Here is a 17,081-nt window from a genome sequence, read left to right as displayed (position 1 = left end):
GAACTCAGCTGAACTGAACTGAACTGAAGTGAACTGAACTGAACTGAACAGAACTGAATTGAGCTGAACTGAACTGAACTGAACTGAACTGAACTGAACTGAACGGAACTGAACTGAACTGAACTGGACTTATTAATTAGTGATTTTTAACTACGGATTAGTGATCTTTGATTATTTATTGATTATTTATTACTATACATATGTGTATATACAAATGTACATATTATTATTAATATTATTATTATTATTAATTATTGATTATTATTATTATTATTATTATTATTATTATTTATTGATTATTATTATTAGTATTATTATTATTGTTATTATTATTATTATTATTATTTATTGATGATTATTATTATTATTTATTGATTATTATTATTAGTATTATTATTTCAATTATTATTGTTATTATTATTATTATTATTTATTGATTATTATTATTATTACTTATTACTTATTCATTATTATTATTATTATTATTATTATTATTATTATTATTATTATTAGTATTATTGTTAATATTATTATTGTTAATATTATTATTGTTATTATTATTATTATTGTTGTTGTTGTTGTTGTTGTTGTTGTTGTTGTTGTTGTTGTTGTTGTTGTTGTCGTTGTAATAAGAGCTTAAAAGAATGAAATTTGGCTTTATATCATTAGCAATATCATTAGACGTAAATTAAGAGCTGAACTGAACTGAACTGAACTAAACTGAATTGAACTGAACTGAACTGAATTTCAACGGAAGAGAACATGCCCTAAATTACTCTTTTATTTAGTAAATAACAAGTGTGTAATGACATTTATTATAAACATATAACGCATTCGAAGACGAAGTTCGAATTATAACAGGTCTTTTTTTTAGGGGTGGGGAGGAGGGGGATTATAACATGTCTTAAATAAAGGTTAATCCAAATGTTGCAGTTTTTTCATTTTCCAATTTACAACAACAATAAATTGTTAATACTTTATCAACACATAATATATAAATTTAGATAACCACATCAAATACACACTATTATTAATATAGTAGGCACCAAGACAAATTTTTACATCCAATCTATTAATATACCTTCAAAATTTACTACATTTTTCTTTCAAATGTTATTTTATGTGAATTATTATGCCTATTTTTATTATTATGATGAATAAATAATCATGACACATATATCATCAATATTTCTTAAATTATTAACGGTGTGTTTGGATTGAATGAAATGGAGGGAAAGGAAAGAAAGAGAAATGGAGAGATAGAGTATCTTTCATTTGTATTGCAAGTGAGGAAGGGAGGGAATTGGAGGGGATAGATATGGAATGATTAAATTGTAGGAAGTTTATTAATATAACAATGGATAGATTTGGAGGGAAAACTCACCATTCATCCCTCCTCTCCTCTTATCCTCCATCCCCATCTTTTCCATTCCTATTCTTTATCCAAACAAACTGCTAAGAAAACGCTAGAAAAATTCAGATTATAAAAACATTGAAGTAACCTCATATGGTTAATCACACACATGTAGTAACAATTGTAAACAGATAACTAATTATTAATTTGAATGAAACAAAAGGATATCATTACTAATAATTTTTTATTTATTTAAAATCACAACACATCATTGCATAATACTAATTAACACTACAAGGATTTCTCAACATATAACCCATTCCACCTCGTAGTGATTACTTTAAACATTACAAATACTAAAACTTACTTACTCTGTTCTTTTTTACTTGACCTGTTTTTCTTTTATCACGCTTGCCAATGCAAAACTTTAACGATCAATAACTTAAATTCTCCATAAGTAAAAATTATAAAAGTTATATATTATGATAGTACTTATTGAGACGAATCCAAAAAGATCACACATGAATATATTTTTCCTTACATATTATTCACAAAATACGGTCAAAGAAGGGGTGATGAATAGTGTAAAAGTCAAATCGGGTCAAGTAATAAAGAACGGAGGAAGTATGAACTAGTCATAATTAACTTACATAGTACAAAAGATTCTTACATCCATGCTCGATTATTGCTTGCACACATGACTAGTACTAGATTTATCTAGAACTACACTGCAACATGTGAATTTGATATTACAAAAGATCACCAACAGATTATGAAATCTGATTTTCACTACCATATAAGCATATTGTTACTTGGTTATAATTTTAATAAATTTTACCTAATTTCCAATTTTTTTTTTAGTTTTAATTATATTTTTTTTCCCTTAAACCCTTAATATATAAAAATATATGATTTTTTTTCCCTTTTTGTTTTTTTTAATTGGCAGACTTCTTTTATATATTAAATTTTTAATTTTTTGGGATAATTAAAACACTTACAACCAGATTAAAAACTACATCCACCTAGGAAACCTATGAGACGAACTTCAAACAAGAACACCAAGCTTACGGAGCAACAACTCAAGTACTCACTTGACCTTAGGGAATACGAAACACTTAAAAAAAACCCTAACTTCCACCACGGCCCCATTTTCTTCCCCTCCACCTTCTTACCATTCTCAACTCCGCTGCTGAATCGACCCCCCAAAGTCAACAACGTTTCTTGAACATCAGTACTCCCCTCCAGATCAAACTCTAACTTCAACAATTCTGCAAGAGTATCAACTTCAACCTCAGATCCTGCCCTAGTGTGCACTGGGGTGGGGGGGTTTTCGACCATTCCTGGATTTGCAAAGACACTATCACAGAGGACAGGAAAGGAGAAGCTAGATCCTCCAGATATTTCCTGTATCTCAACGGGAGTCTTGTACTCTACAAGCCTAGGGAAACACCAACAACAGACAGTTTGTTTTTCCTCTACTACTTCCATTACCAACACATCATCGACTTCAAGGTCGTCTACATCAAGCGGAATCGAACCCCCATTAACGTTACCATCACTTGTGCCACTTATTGGAACCCCAATGTGATCCCTATTTGATAGCACAAGAGTGCCTTCTCTAGGCTGATTAGAATCCGAGTCAGAAAGTATATAAAATTTGCGGGTAGATATTAAAGTTGCACGGCGAGAAAATTTTTGTGAGGAGGTGGAAGACATTTTGTAAAATAGTTTTAAAGAAAGCTTAGGAGGAAGATGGTACTGGTGTGTGGATGAATAAAGTAGCGGGACTTAAGTAAGAGGATAGAGAAGGTGACTTAAATGAATGGGAGGGAAAGTAGTTGGTGAGGGAAAGTGTGAATAAATAGGCAATAAACTCATCAATACACGAGTTCAATTTGGGTATGTATTGAGAATAAGGCATAAAATACAACTCTTATTATGTTGCCCTTACATGTTGGAGAAAGTATGACATCATCATATGAGTATTTTAATTCAAGGCAACCAAGTCGAACTCCATTGGATCCTTTAGGGTTTATTTATGTACAAATTCTTTATTTTTGGTGGCTGTTGTTTACACATAATTATGTAAATTTTAATTAATTATATACGTACTCTCAGTAACTTCTAATTAAACAATAATTTTACTGTTATTAACTTATTTTAAATATAAGGCAGTGGAGTTGAATTTGGTTGAAACCGAGTATTAACGTGAAAATATTTGTGGACAACAATTAACCAAAAAGGTCCCATATAAATTGAGTATAACTTGTATGTAATAAGTTAAAGGATTTAGTTTTAAAATGCATTATTGTTTTATATCCGGATTTTGGGATCTATAAACCTAATAACAAATTATTATATTTTTTTCCTTTATATAAATTCACATATTGTTATTGACTAAGTTCTACCGGAATGATACATTTAACTTTTATATCCCGTCGTTGACAGTGTCAAGCGAGGGTCCCGTGACCATTTAATTAACAAGTTAATTCCCCTTTTTCACTCGAATTTGGGTATAAAAGTCTAATTCACCCCTTATAAATATGAATGGGGTTCCAAATAAAGATATTTAAAGTAAGAATGACCATTTTGTAAAGGAACAAAATTGGTTTATAGCACATCAAATAACATATGGTATAATAAATTATGTTGAATAGTGTACAAGTCAAAACGGGTCACTTACTAATGAACGCATACATAATATGTTACATTGTTGTGTCTAACTATAATAGTTATCAAAATCAAAGTTGAACGCATTAAATATAAATCTTATTTTTAAACAACCTAATTTAACCATACTTCAAAGCGATTTCCTAATACCCATCTTAAGCACTTCGTACTCAGTACTTATACAACCAAGTGTACATCTCAAAGTTAATAATTGTACAATGATATGAGCAAATATTTCGCTTAAATTGGGTGAGCTGAGGACATCTAACAAGATCATAACACATTAACACCTATAACTTGTGCATACTCATTACAAAAAAACATCTATGAAAATGCTAAGTATGATGCACTATCCAATCTCAAAAGATTCTAAGTTTGAAGCAAACAAATGTTACAATGTATACTTATTAAAATTTATTGTGTACATTAAATGTTGTAGACTGAATACAAGCATGTACTCCAATTAAAGATCTCTTCAAATTTATTGATGAATTAATTTATCTCATTGTAGGTGTACTATATCATCTTTACAATTTTACTTGCATCAACAATTTTGCACAAAGTTTTTTTTTCCATTATTACAAATTTAACACTTATTATGCTTTAATGTATATCATAAATAAAAAGAAAGGGTTTAATTTTTTTAATTTACCTACACATATACTCCCTCTGTTTTTAAATACTTGCTAAATTTCTCCATGCGTGTAGTTGTAGGAGATATTGGAGAAAGTATTAAAATATGGAGATAGTGGGGTTAATGGAAGGCAAATTGGAGGAGAGAGAATATAAAACTAATAAAATTTGGTCCAATAAACAAGGAAATGGAGCAACTATTTACAAACGGCCGCTAAAGGAAACTGAGCAAGTATTTAAATACGGAGGGATTATATGATAAGGAAAACAAAAAACATAAAAAAAATAAATATAATACATAAATTAAAAGATAATTCTAGTACAATGACATATTTTAGCAAGCTAGTGTCAACTACTCAACTACACTTGACAGTTAAACGAACACGTCTCGAGCAGATTTTATTTACTCTAAAATTTAGGTTGATCACAGGTAAAAACCTTTCGAGTTGCGTCGATCAACCCTCAACTTGTGATCGACTTGCTGTATTAGAACCCCTAGGCGGTTATAATAAATATAGTCATTAATAACACTACGTGGAAAAATACATTAATGGACATGTATTTTTAATTTCATTTTACACACAACAATCATATGGGAAATTAAGATATCTGTATCAAGTAAAATACCTAAATGATTCTTCAAAATGTCATTTCCATTTATATTAATACAAGACCACTAAAATCATTCTAAGTTTTATAAAACAAAGTTGTTTATCAACAATTTCCCTTTGACCAAAAGGATTTAACCAACACATATCATACACATATTATTTCTATAATGCAATGCCAATCATCTACCTATTGTTCTCATTAAGTTGTTACAATGCTGAAGGTAGGATTTTTATAAATAAATGAAAATTATATGAAAATAAAAATGGGTGATAGAAGGCTTTTGGACACTTATGACGGTTTAATTTCATTTTATAGATTTCCAGGTTAGGCTTGTACGACAATGCAACTCTCCTGAGGCAACTTCATTCAAGAAGTTGTACTATACCAATCCATAATTACCACGTCACACACGAAGATGTTGAAGGTGTATATATTAACCTTTCATTAAAGTTACTACTAGTAGTATTACCAGAGGAGTAACTACTTTGTTCCTTAGTCTGCGACTGTGCAGAGGATTATTTTTCCCCAATTTTGTAAACTCTATCATTTGCTTTTCCAACGGTTCTACTCCACTGTGAACATACTACAATATCTCCAGGTGTAAGCTATAAATAAGGTAGTTGATAATTATATTCCTTCATGAATGCCAATAGGTTTTTAACAAGGATTTTAGATTATTTGGGAGAGGATATCGATTAAAGAGAACGGTTGTTAAAAAAAACTAATATTTTTAATTAAGCTAACCCAAAAGTGTAAAATAGATTGTCAAGATTACAAGATCATTAAAATTATAGATAACTCGATTAGTTTTCGTGCCATGCACAATTATTGGAAGTAATCTATTTATCGTTTTAATACTATATGTAATTATGGTATGTTCATTTCAACTGTATTTGAGTTCAGTTAAGTTCAGTTGAGTTCAGTTCATTACATGAGACCAAACACAATTACCCCCTTTACCATAAATATATATCATGAACATTTCATGCTTTCTACAGTCAACTTTAATTACAAGGTTAACAATTTTACAATATATACAGTTGATTAGGGTCTTTAAATACCCATTAGTGGAACAATTATAGAATGACACACCTCACACTCAGTTGTGTCTAAATGTACATTCCAGATAGTAACGCGTGTCACACTGATATGTCCCTGGGATTGGCAGCTTTATTCCATGTCTTAAATCCGAAGGGGACACCGCAAATGTTTTCCTATACATAGGGAGTTTATCCCAATTATTTGGGGGGGGGACCTAGTAACTGGTAAAACATACGTTTTGGAGCATTAGGACATTTATCCATCTCTAAAACAAATTACGCCTACCCTTGATAACCGACCATATAATTCAAAATTTTTGCACGTTATAATTTTTTTGGGAAAAACAGTTTTAATTACTGCACACCCATTGCGTGTGTCATTTGATACCTTGTGTATTAAAAAAGGAACGGCTTGAAAATGGAAAGAGTACACTTATTTGAAGTGGGTCAAATAAAGGGGGTAGTACAATATGATTTGATTTGGGTTTATAAAAGGAAAAACCATCAATTCCAAACAAAGGTATGTATTGAACGTTAAATAATTAGAGCAGAGATTACATTATGCAGAATTGACCTTCATTGTAAATATAGATTTTAGACACAACAATCACTAATCGATCTGCCCAAATAACTATTTAGCCAATTTATGAACACATAAAGTTATATCTATCCACATTAATTAAAAACAAAAAACTAATACCAGAACAGGTTCAATCTTATTAAACACAAAACCATAATGATTCAGTCACTACACAAAAAAAAAATACATAAATAATCCATAACCAAATTATTTGATGTAAAATTTAACATAAATAGGCTATTTAACCTAAATCACACAATAATTAACCATAACCGAAACAATATATAAAATTACCTTTAATTTTTTGGTCCATCGAAATAACGGTGTATTATTCCATTAAATAAAGGATATTGAACTTCATTCTAATTTCACATATTTGGTAAAACATAAACGACATCTTCATTAAGTATTTTTTTTTTCTCTAACTGTTTGGAAGTTGTGTATCATTTTGTTTTCTTGTGTAACAAACAAGTTTTCCGGATCCAAATCGTTATAGGTTGCCCAAAGTTCAAATAACCCTTGAAAAGGTGCACCTAGTTCACCAGCTACTTTCAGAAACATAAACCGAGTCCGGTGATCATGGATGTAAAAGTGTTTCACCCTTGTATTCAGATTGTACTCAACCGTCTGCAATAATATAACCCCGTAAATACAATTATTTAACATAATAAAATCAACAAAATATTTTAATCAAATATTTCTACATTTGCAATTGTACAACTAATTTTAGAAAATAACAATATACTTACATCACTAGAAACAATTAGCTCGTCTCCAGAGTTTATGCCCACACTTATGGGAGTGTCTGTGATGTTGATGAAAGTTTTTTGTTTCATGATCATTATCTCATCAACCTCACGATCGACCTTAGTCGCGTAGTCAACGTAGACTCTCTGAAAGGTCTCATTTGCCCTAACATAGTACAATACGCCGTGGTCATTCTGACAAATGCTTTTGACCGTAATAGCGACCAAAGGATTCATATTCTTTTCGCATCCACCCGGATTCGAATCAGGGTTAAGAACTGATAGAATGGGAGGAGGCAATTCTCTTTTGGGTGGGACTTTTGGGTTTACTTCAAGTAGTTCAAAACCACCAAATTGGATAGGAAAAGGTGGCGGAGGTATAAGGGCACGTGGTGCATGGGCTGGCTCATCTTCCACTTGTATAGGTGAACTAATTAGGTTGGGTGACGGAGTAGCGACGTCAGCTACTTTGGGGGAATCAAACTTTAGGGATTTTTTACGTAACTTCCGTATCCTGTTAATGGATCTCCCTAACAATTTCGCAGTTTTAGGGATTTTTATGGGATTAAAATAATTAATTTTCTGTAAGTTGTAAATCAGGAAAACAATCTTGTCACATACAGCTATCAAATGCACAAACAGTAGAGTTGCATTGGGTATAGTAATCTTAGGTTTGGAAGAAATGTATGTAGGAAAATCTACGCACATTCTAGTGTATGAAAAAAATATGCATTTTTCGGTAGTTGGAGTGCTAATATACTGCCAATACTACTACAGTATTACTTTTTATCTAGACTACACTATTTTAGTCCAAACAGAGGGAACATATGATTCGCCTCATTAAATTGGCTTTTCATTTCCCATGTAAGAAGCTGAATAAATTGCTGAAGAAGACGTGTAGCTATAAATCCTCTAAGAGCCAATTAGTACTCATTCCATTAATGGCGGGGATTGTAAATTAAATACAAGCCATAAATATGAATACCCCTTCAAAAACCGTGTATATTTTATCTAAGGTATATATCACAAAATGGTCAACCCAAAATGGTCGTTCTTTCGGGGATCGAAGGGAGTATATTTTATCTAAGTTGTACTTCCTCCGTTCTGTTAATATTGCAACAGGGAGGAAATTACGCATCTCAAAACACTTTTTATATGCTAAATATCTATAATTGTGTAACAGTAAAAATTATAAAAAGTTGATTTTGTGAAAGTATTTTATGAGACGAATCCAACAAGATCCCACTTGACTATATTTTGCTTAACGTATAAGTCATATTATATGGTCAAACATTAGTAATGAATTGTGCAAAAAGTTCATTGTTGCAATATTAATAGAATGGAGGAAGTATATCACAAACATTAGTAAAAGTAGGACAAATGAATATTGCAAAGAATAGATATTGAGCAAGTATTTAAAAGGGAAGGGGATTTATAGGTTCGGATCATATGAACTGTTTCTTATCCACTAATGACATTTTATACATAAAAGAGTGGCTGTATAATTAATTCTCAAGGGTACATAGGTTGTATGACAAGCTAAATTGAACCAAATTAATCTGAATTGAAGAGGAAAACATCATTGTATGTATACTAGCCCAAAATTGTAATTGATGTTTACAAAAAAAACGTGAGTAATTATAACCTATTAGTTATAGTAAATATTTTAATATATTAACATATACTAAAACAATGCCATTTGTGTACCTTTGTCCAATTTAAATGTGTTTCCGTTCGTAATCATTAATGATTAATATGATTTTATTATTTTTAGTACGTGAGATTTAGTGGAGTTACTGCCGAGTATACACTTGTCGCTATTATTAAGTGAGATTTACTGGTAAATTAATCATATGCATAATATTATATGTAGATATAATTATTTCCCAAAGTCCATTAAGAAACCCTACAAGGCTACAATACAATGACACCAACTCACCAAGACATTTTACATATATCATGTCCCATCACAACATGTTCAAACACACAATGAAGACCATTTGTTGGCTTCAAAATTAATATCATCCTTATTGGCCCATTAAATGTGATAGGATAGCAAGTTGAACGCATGGTCAAGGATAATTTTTTGGCTTTTTTAATGACTTTGCCCAATTAGTTGTATAACATACATCATCCTGATTTCTCATTGCATTACAGTGAGTCCCAAATACGAAGTAGTAAATAAATATTATTTAAATAAAACCCTACCCATATTATATGTTTTATTAATAAGTTAATAACTAATACCTATAGGTAGGACATAAGCAGTCAAAACTAGCGGGGCCCATTACGTTTGTTGTACTAAAGGAAAATGTTGAGCTATAGTTACTCAGTATTAAAGATCATCCACATATAATGTTCTTATGGCTATTTAAGTGTAACAAAGGAATAATAATAAGATGGTAAAGCAAATCAAATTAAATTATGACATACTATTAGTAGTACTTATAATGTTAGGCAAAGACCATTTTTTTCTGCTTGAAGAAGGGTATTTTGATTAGACCCGATTACAGTAGTAAAGTTTTAATAAAGTACGTTAACCAATAATATAAATGTATAATACGAACTAACAATATCATCATCTTGAACGATTGTACATTTTTGGAAGCTTATTATGATAGATGGAACTACATAATTGTCATCAAATATACCGTGGTTGGCAAAAAATAATACGACTGATTGGCCTGGGTAATTCTGCTAAATCGACATCAATCAGTAAATAGTAGCTTTGACCAAAACCATTAATCTTTATTGAAAAATTAAGCATTTAAGGGTCATTATAAAATGTAATGTAGAAACTAGCTAGGTTTAATAACTTGCAAGTGTTTCAGGGTTCAAGGGGATTCAATGAACATACAGATTTTAATAAAAAAAAATTGATCAGTTTTATGTTTCTGTTTGAGGATATTTTTTTAAAATAAAACCTTAATATAGCAAGTATAAAGTTGATCTCCGTCAATATTAGAAGGAAAATGGCGTAGCTCAGTGGCCTTGGAACGCCTCAAAATTTCTTTTTGGGGTTTTAGGTCAGCGGATCGATTCCTGGTAGCAAGTTATTTAATTTCATTTCGACTTTTATATTATTTTGGTTAATTTATTTTCAGCTATTCAGCCTATGCTTATCCATTTTGGTAACCTATTTACCTATTCTCTTCACCCTTTATATAAGCAATTTTTTCCCCAATTGTTCACTTTTATTAGTTTATAAGCATACTTAAAATTCCCAGTTTTTCTTCAAGGATATAGGTTTGATATTGAAACATTTGTAATTTAACTATACATTCAAACACTCCTTTTATTGTTTTTTGAAAAGCCGATGCTCAACTTGGGAAAAATATGTACAATCATATGGTATCCTATTAAATTCAATTCGTCTAGAATAAAGCTTTAGTGATCGCAACTTTGTTTAATAGTTACGAAAAAGTTTTATGCACATTTGCTAGTCATTGGTTGGCCAAGCTAATGGTATCCATCAAATACTTAATGGATATATCTCTCTTCCACTTCATTCATGCCCAATTCACATGCCTAGTTATGCGCATATACTCTCAGTGGTTGCCCTAGTTATAAATATTTTATGCACATAAAGCATTAAAAAGAATATTAAAAATAACACTATAGACCAATTATTATAAGACAAGTGGCACACCCTCATCTTTTGCCCACCATTTGCTAGAAGTCATGGTCATGACCAGGTCATGACATTTCTCTCTTAAAAAATATTTTTTTTTTATTTTATAATATTATTTCAATTTCTCTCTCTTCATGGCCATTACAAAAGGGCAACGGATGCCTATGCTCCAAGATATATTGGGATAAATTAAATTAAAAAAAAATAAAGGCAAAGCAAAAAAATAACCAAAAAAGTCTAAAAATTAACCTCCTAGCCCGCTGAAACAAAAAAAATATATAAAAGTTACATTGACACCCGTAAAATCGTTAAAATTGCAGTTAAATAAGACCGGGAGGGTGGGGGGTAGGGCAATATCTTATATGTAACGATACTTAACCCACACTTGTAAATTACTGGATACGCCACTTCCGTATCATGTTTAATACTACCTCCGTTATATATTATCTAAAACGATTATACATTTTTCCTCTCTATTATATATCAAATCGTTGCAAATAATATTTAACGGATGTAGTAAGATAAACCTTTACGACATTACCAAATACGGATTAGATAACAATGGTTATGTTTTTTTATTTTTCTTGTACTGGTCAAGAGATATTTTTTTTATTGTTATAAGGGTGATTGGCGCTTAATGAACAGATGTCCATCATTCGAAGTAAGCGGTGTAAGCTTAATAAATAGCGGTCTAATATTTACTGTACAGGCCCTTATAATTTAAATATATTATCAAAACATGAGTGCGAACACAAGCTCGTCATCCATAGTTGTCACGCTTTTGAATTGCTCCCGCGGTGTACAAGCCCGAGTTTCAACGGTACGTAGAGGACCAAATGCCAGTAAACGCTTCTTCAGCTGTCCTTTTTGGAAGGTAATTGTCGTACATTTCTGTATTAAAAACGTAGCCGTGACATAATTATCCAGTAAACTTTTTTTTAAATCAATTTAAATTATTAACACAAATGGTATAAAATGATGTTGTCTTCTGTCAAATTTACAGAATAGGACTGCGGATTGTAGGTTTTTCCGATGGGAGGAGGAAGCAAAGGCCAATGTCGTTGAAGCGCAGCAAACAATTGGCATCCTTCAAACTGAATTAGAGTCAATGTCAAGGGAAAATGAAGAACTAAAGAGCGAACTAGATCGTCTAAGACTGTTAAATGAAAAGCTTCAAGCACAACAGCTGAACGTATTTGCCAGGATAATTATGTTTGTATTTGGGTTTTTAACAATTATGATATTGTTTATTGTATGTCGATATTAATTGTAAGGCTCTTGGAGTCGGTATTTTGGAATTATTTCACTACCAGTACAATATTATAAATTAATCGTTTTCATGTTTAGAACAACTTGGATATTGACATTTATGTATAATAAGTATTGATTTGAAGTATTATGAGTCTTAAAGTTGTGTATATATTATAAATGATTTGAACTATGATATCAGCTATTACACTTGTGTTAAAACATAGTCAATTATTAGATTTGAGACGAATTATATTCAATAACATAAAGTTTGATGTTTGTGCTTATTAGTAGTGTAGCAACAGCGCATTTGAAATTATAAAAATTGCAAGAACAATGATTTATATATTGTTACATACATTTCCTTGATAAAACAAGGTATTTAATAGTCAATGACATATGCTTAATATCACAAAAAATACATCATTCATATTTAATAATTATGACACATAATTAGTAAACGAAACGAAAATATAAATTAAAACAGTAAAATTATAATAATCCCACCCGATAATAGCGATCGATGACTATCAAGCAATTGAAAATGTCTTGAAGTGACTGCAAAACCGTAAGATCCACAAACTACAGAGGTGGAGCGATGGAGTCAAGTTGTTGAAGGAAGCGCACGCCTAACAAGAGGATTGCCCTATGTCAATAAGCCATACAATCATATAAATGACATTAGGTAATGATAGAGTGGATTATCGTACTATTAATAAAAGTAATATAAATTAACAACAATAACATTTAAAATCTAAATTCCAACATTGGCAATACATACCTTGAAAAACAAATCCATCTTGACAAATTCCGAGTGGACGCGCCGCTTAACCACTGCAACATGGTCGTTCCTCCATAGCACCACAACCCCTCCACAAATACCATCCGGGGGGGTATATTGGAATATGTAGCTGCCTGGTCATTCCCTAACTAGCAACCTCACATTCTGCTCACTGATTCTAGTCTCTAGTATTACTACAATACTAGGCCTATGTCAAAAAAACACCTGCTGGAAGTTTTCAATTAAAGAGGGCCTTGCAAACCCTCTAACGTTCCAGCAACAAATCAACTTGTCGCTGGGCAAGGGTACACGGGGGTGGTGAACAAGATTTGCGGCTCTCCTACCTTGGTAGGAAGTGAAATCAACCTTGTGATAGCCGGCTACATATTATGTTTGTCTGTCAAAGGATACCCACACATGCATAACATGGGGGAATGGGGGTACTTTGACAACTTGAAAGGCATCAGTGTAGGTTCCCATACATAAACGAACTGGAGTTTGATCCAACTCCATTACCGGGGCGTCAAAATTTACAACTGGACGTGTGTCAAGTACATGTAGTGATGGCACAACATTTTGTGTGTTGACTTGGGAACCAAGACACCACATCATGAACATATGGAACTTGTTCCGTATGGGGTAAATGTCATGGTAATTAGGTAAGAGAGCAGGTCGTGGTACACTATCACTCCCTACTGGACGCATAAAGAGATTTGTGAGGGCGTTGGTGGCAGGGTTTGTAGGATTTATAATAAGGAAGGCTATGGTTTCAAGGGAAATTACAGTGTACGTGTTTTCATTAGAATAGTCCTTAAGAAGATATTCAAATGTGGCAAAGTCCATCTCGGACACTAGTCCTGAGGGTGGATTGAAAAACAAGAATGCGAAAGTTCCATTTCCTAATCTTCCACGCCTAGGCATGGTAAGGATGATAAGGAAGGAGGGAACAAACAAAGTGGAGGGAAAGAAATGGAATTTTTTTTTTTTTAAAAATTTTTATATAAGAGTTAATGAATTTTGTGTAAAGAAGGGATTGCATGGAGGATAGTATTTATAGATGTTTCAGAAGCCCCTAAGTATAACATTTGACTTAATATCAACAACACTTTCTACCTACAATTAATGGAATATAATATAACTTTGAAGATTATTAAATTATTTGTCTCGATTAACATAAAACTAACCTTATGAATTAAATGATGAACACTATGAGCAATCCAATTTATATCCCATTAAATTGTGTCAATTAGTATCATTAATTGTACATTGCAAATAAACATTATACGCCACCATAAAATAACTATATTTCGAGAAACAATAAATTAAAGGTAAACACTACCTTAATAACATATATATAATTGGCCCAAGAGTTGTCGGTACGTACTTGATGCACCGGGAGTTTGAGTTATAAAGCAGACTAATAAAACCCAAAAATGGACATCAAGTATATATTCACATGAAAACCATTGAATTAACAATCTTATCAACACTAGTAGACAATTGTTTGCCTTAACCATTAAGTGCATTTTCAATGTTAATGTTGTAACTAATGAATTCATTATCTTTTAAAATTTAAACTTTTTAAACTATTAGCTTGACATAAAATTAGGCAAAAATTAAATATTAAAGATATTTATGATTGGATGAGACTCATTTGGCCAACAAATGCATTATTAGGTAACCATACATGCATTGGGATACTTAAATGTCTGGTTTACTCGGTCGTTCATAGATTACTCGGGCATTCATGGAGAACTTGGAAAGGGGTAACGCGGTCATTTAAGGATAACTTTATTCAAGTGAAGATTCGGTCGTGCAAGGGTTACTCAATTGGTCGCAAAATCATCGGACGATCATGTGTTAACTGATAAGGGTTTACTCTCCTATTGGTTACTTGTACCCACCTTATCATGGCAAGACATTGAATAATTTTTAATTTAGTTTTGAATTAATATAAAATAACTAACCTAGAGATCTAAAAATAAAAGGTTTATGCCATTTACACATTATAGAAAATATCATAGTTGAATTTAATATTTTATTAGCCAGAGGGATATTAGGACATAAACTTTTACGAACTGAACTTAAGAGTTAAGTATAATAGTCTTCTAATGAACCTATTCAAATAATCCATTCTTTATCTAATCCCCAACAAGGCAACAAGAATTTTCTAAAAGACATAGTGCTGAAATACAATTACATTTCCATTTACACTGTTCACCTACTTGAGAGCGAGGGATAGCTAAATTGGTTAGAGCTTACCTTCTGATTCCACGATATATTGGGATCAATTCTACCCTCGCCCTTGTGGGCTTGTGGCTCTAGGCTGTATAAACACCAAAAAAACCCTTGTTCACCTTTTTTCCTCATTAAAGAAACAGTCATACTGAGAATACTATAAAACATGGGACGGTCGAGGTAGTAATATTAACAATCGTTCAACATATATAATTGAACCATTACGTACCAACTCTCACAATCTAGATTGTGGTGTTACAAGTTTATGTATGAGAAGTGACCTTGTTAATCAAGTAGAATGTGATTTCGTCTTTAATATTAAAAAGTACAAAATTATATAGGAAAAATTGCGGAAAATAATACAACATTTGGCCAGTTATTTTTTGATAATATAATATTTTTATTAAGTATTAATATTATAACCTTTGGGGGTGTTAATACTTCACTATGACAATTCCTGTTGTTAACCTGTTTTTGAAGGTTAGCTTGACACGTGTCATTGTTTTATTGGGTTTTCAATTTAATTAATTAATTAATATTTGTAAATAAATTTAAAAAAAGACACCAAACTACCCAACCACCACCACCACCCATCAACCTCCTCCCTCTCTCCCAAACTTACGCACGCGGCACCCTCGGGCCTCGACGGTGACGGTACGGCTAGTGACCAACATCCTCCCCGTCAGCCAACCACTCCACCATTAACCCCGACCTCCCCCTTTCCTCCATCGCGATATGAGGCCAAACCCTAACCCCTAACACGCGAGCTTCACCGCGGTGCAACACAACAGGGCGATTTTCAGGCAAGGAAAAGAGTGAGACGTTGTTATTGGGAACTGATAAAGGGAAGGAGTTAGTTTAGTGGTGTTTCGACGGGTTGTGTGGTGGCTGGTTGCGAGAATTAGGGTGGTTTTGGTGGTGGTTGGGAAAGGGGAAATCAACACGGGGAAAGGGGAGGTCGGGGTTCGGGGGTAATTGTGTCGGTCGGCAGTGGAGGAGTTGGTCACTGTCGTGGGGGAGGGGAGAGGAGGTGGCGTGGTAGTTGCTGGGATTAGGGTTGTTTTTGTTCGCCGGGGAAGGGCGGGCTGCCGCTGTGGAATGGTGGTTGTCGGGGGTTAAGAGGGGTTGCCTTATTTTCATTTCTTTTTTTAAAAAACTTTTTTTAATCTTAAATTATTATTTAAATTAAAAATATTAATTTAATAAATAGAACAATTACCTAATGACACGTGTCATGGGTAACAGGTTTTAAAGGTAACAAGTTTTTTTCCTTGTTTGAAATTGACAATCCTCAAAGGTTATACTATTAAGACTTAATCAAAAGGTTGTATTGTTAAAAAATAACGGGCGAAAGGTTGTATTATTTATCGCAATTTTTCCAATTATATATGTTGTTCCTTTTGAATATGAAATTGAGGTAAAAAATTCTGATTTGTTAGAGACTTGACGTGTACCCCCGACTAGAAAAGGCTACACATATGTTGGCAGCATTTAATTGGTTTGCATTTTGGGGCCTACAATTTCCCTCTATTTTTCCCTTTTATTTTT

Source organism: Chenopodium quinoa, unplaced genomic scaffold, assembly GCF_001683475.1.
Source record: "Chenopodium quinoa cultivar QQ74 unplaced genomic scaffold, ASM168347v1, whole genome shotgun sequence".
Taxonomy (NCBI): Eukaryota; Viridiplantae; Streptophyta; class Magnoliopsida; order Caryophyllales; family Amaranthaceae; genus Chenopodium; species Chenopodium quinoa.
The sequence above is the reverse complement of the archived record's forward strand: the minus strand, read 5'-3'. Positions refer to the sequence as shown.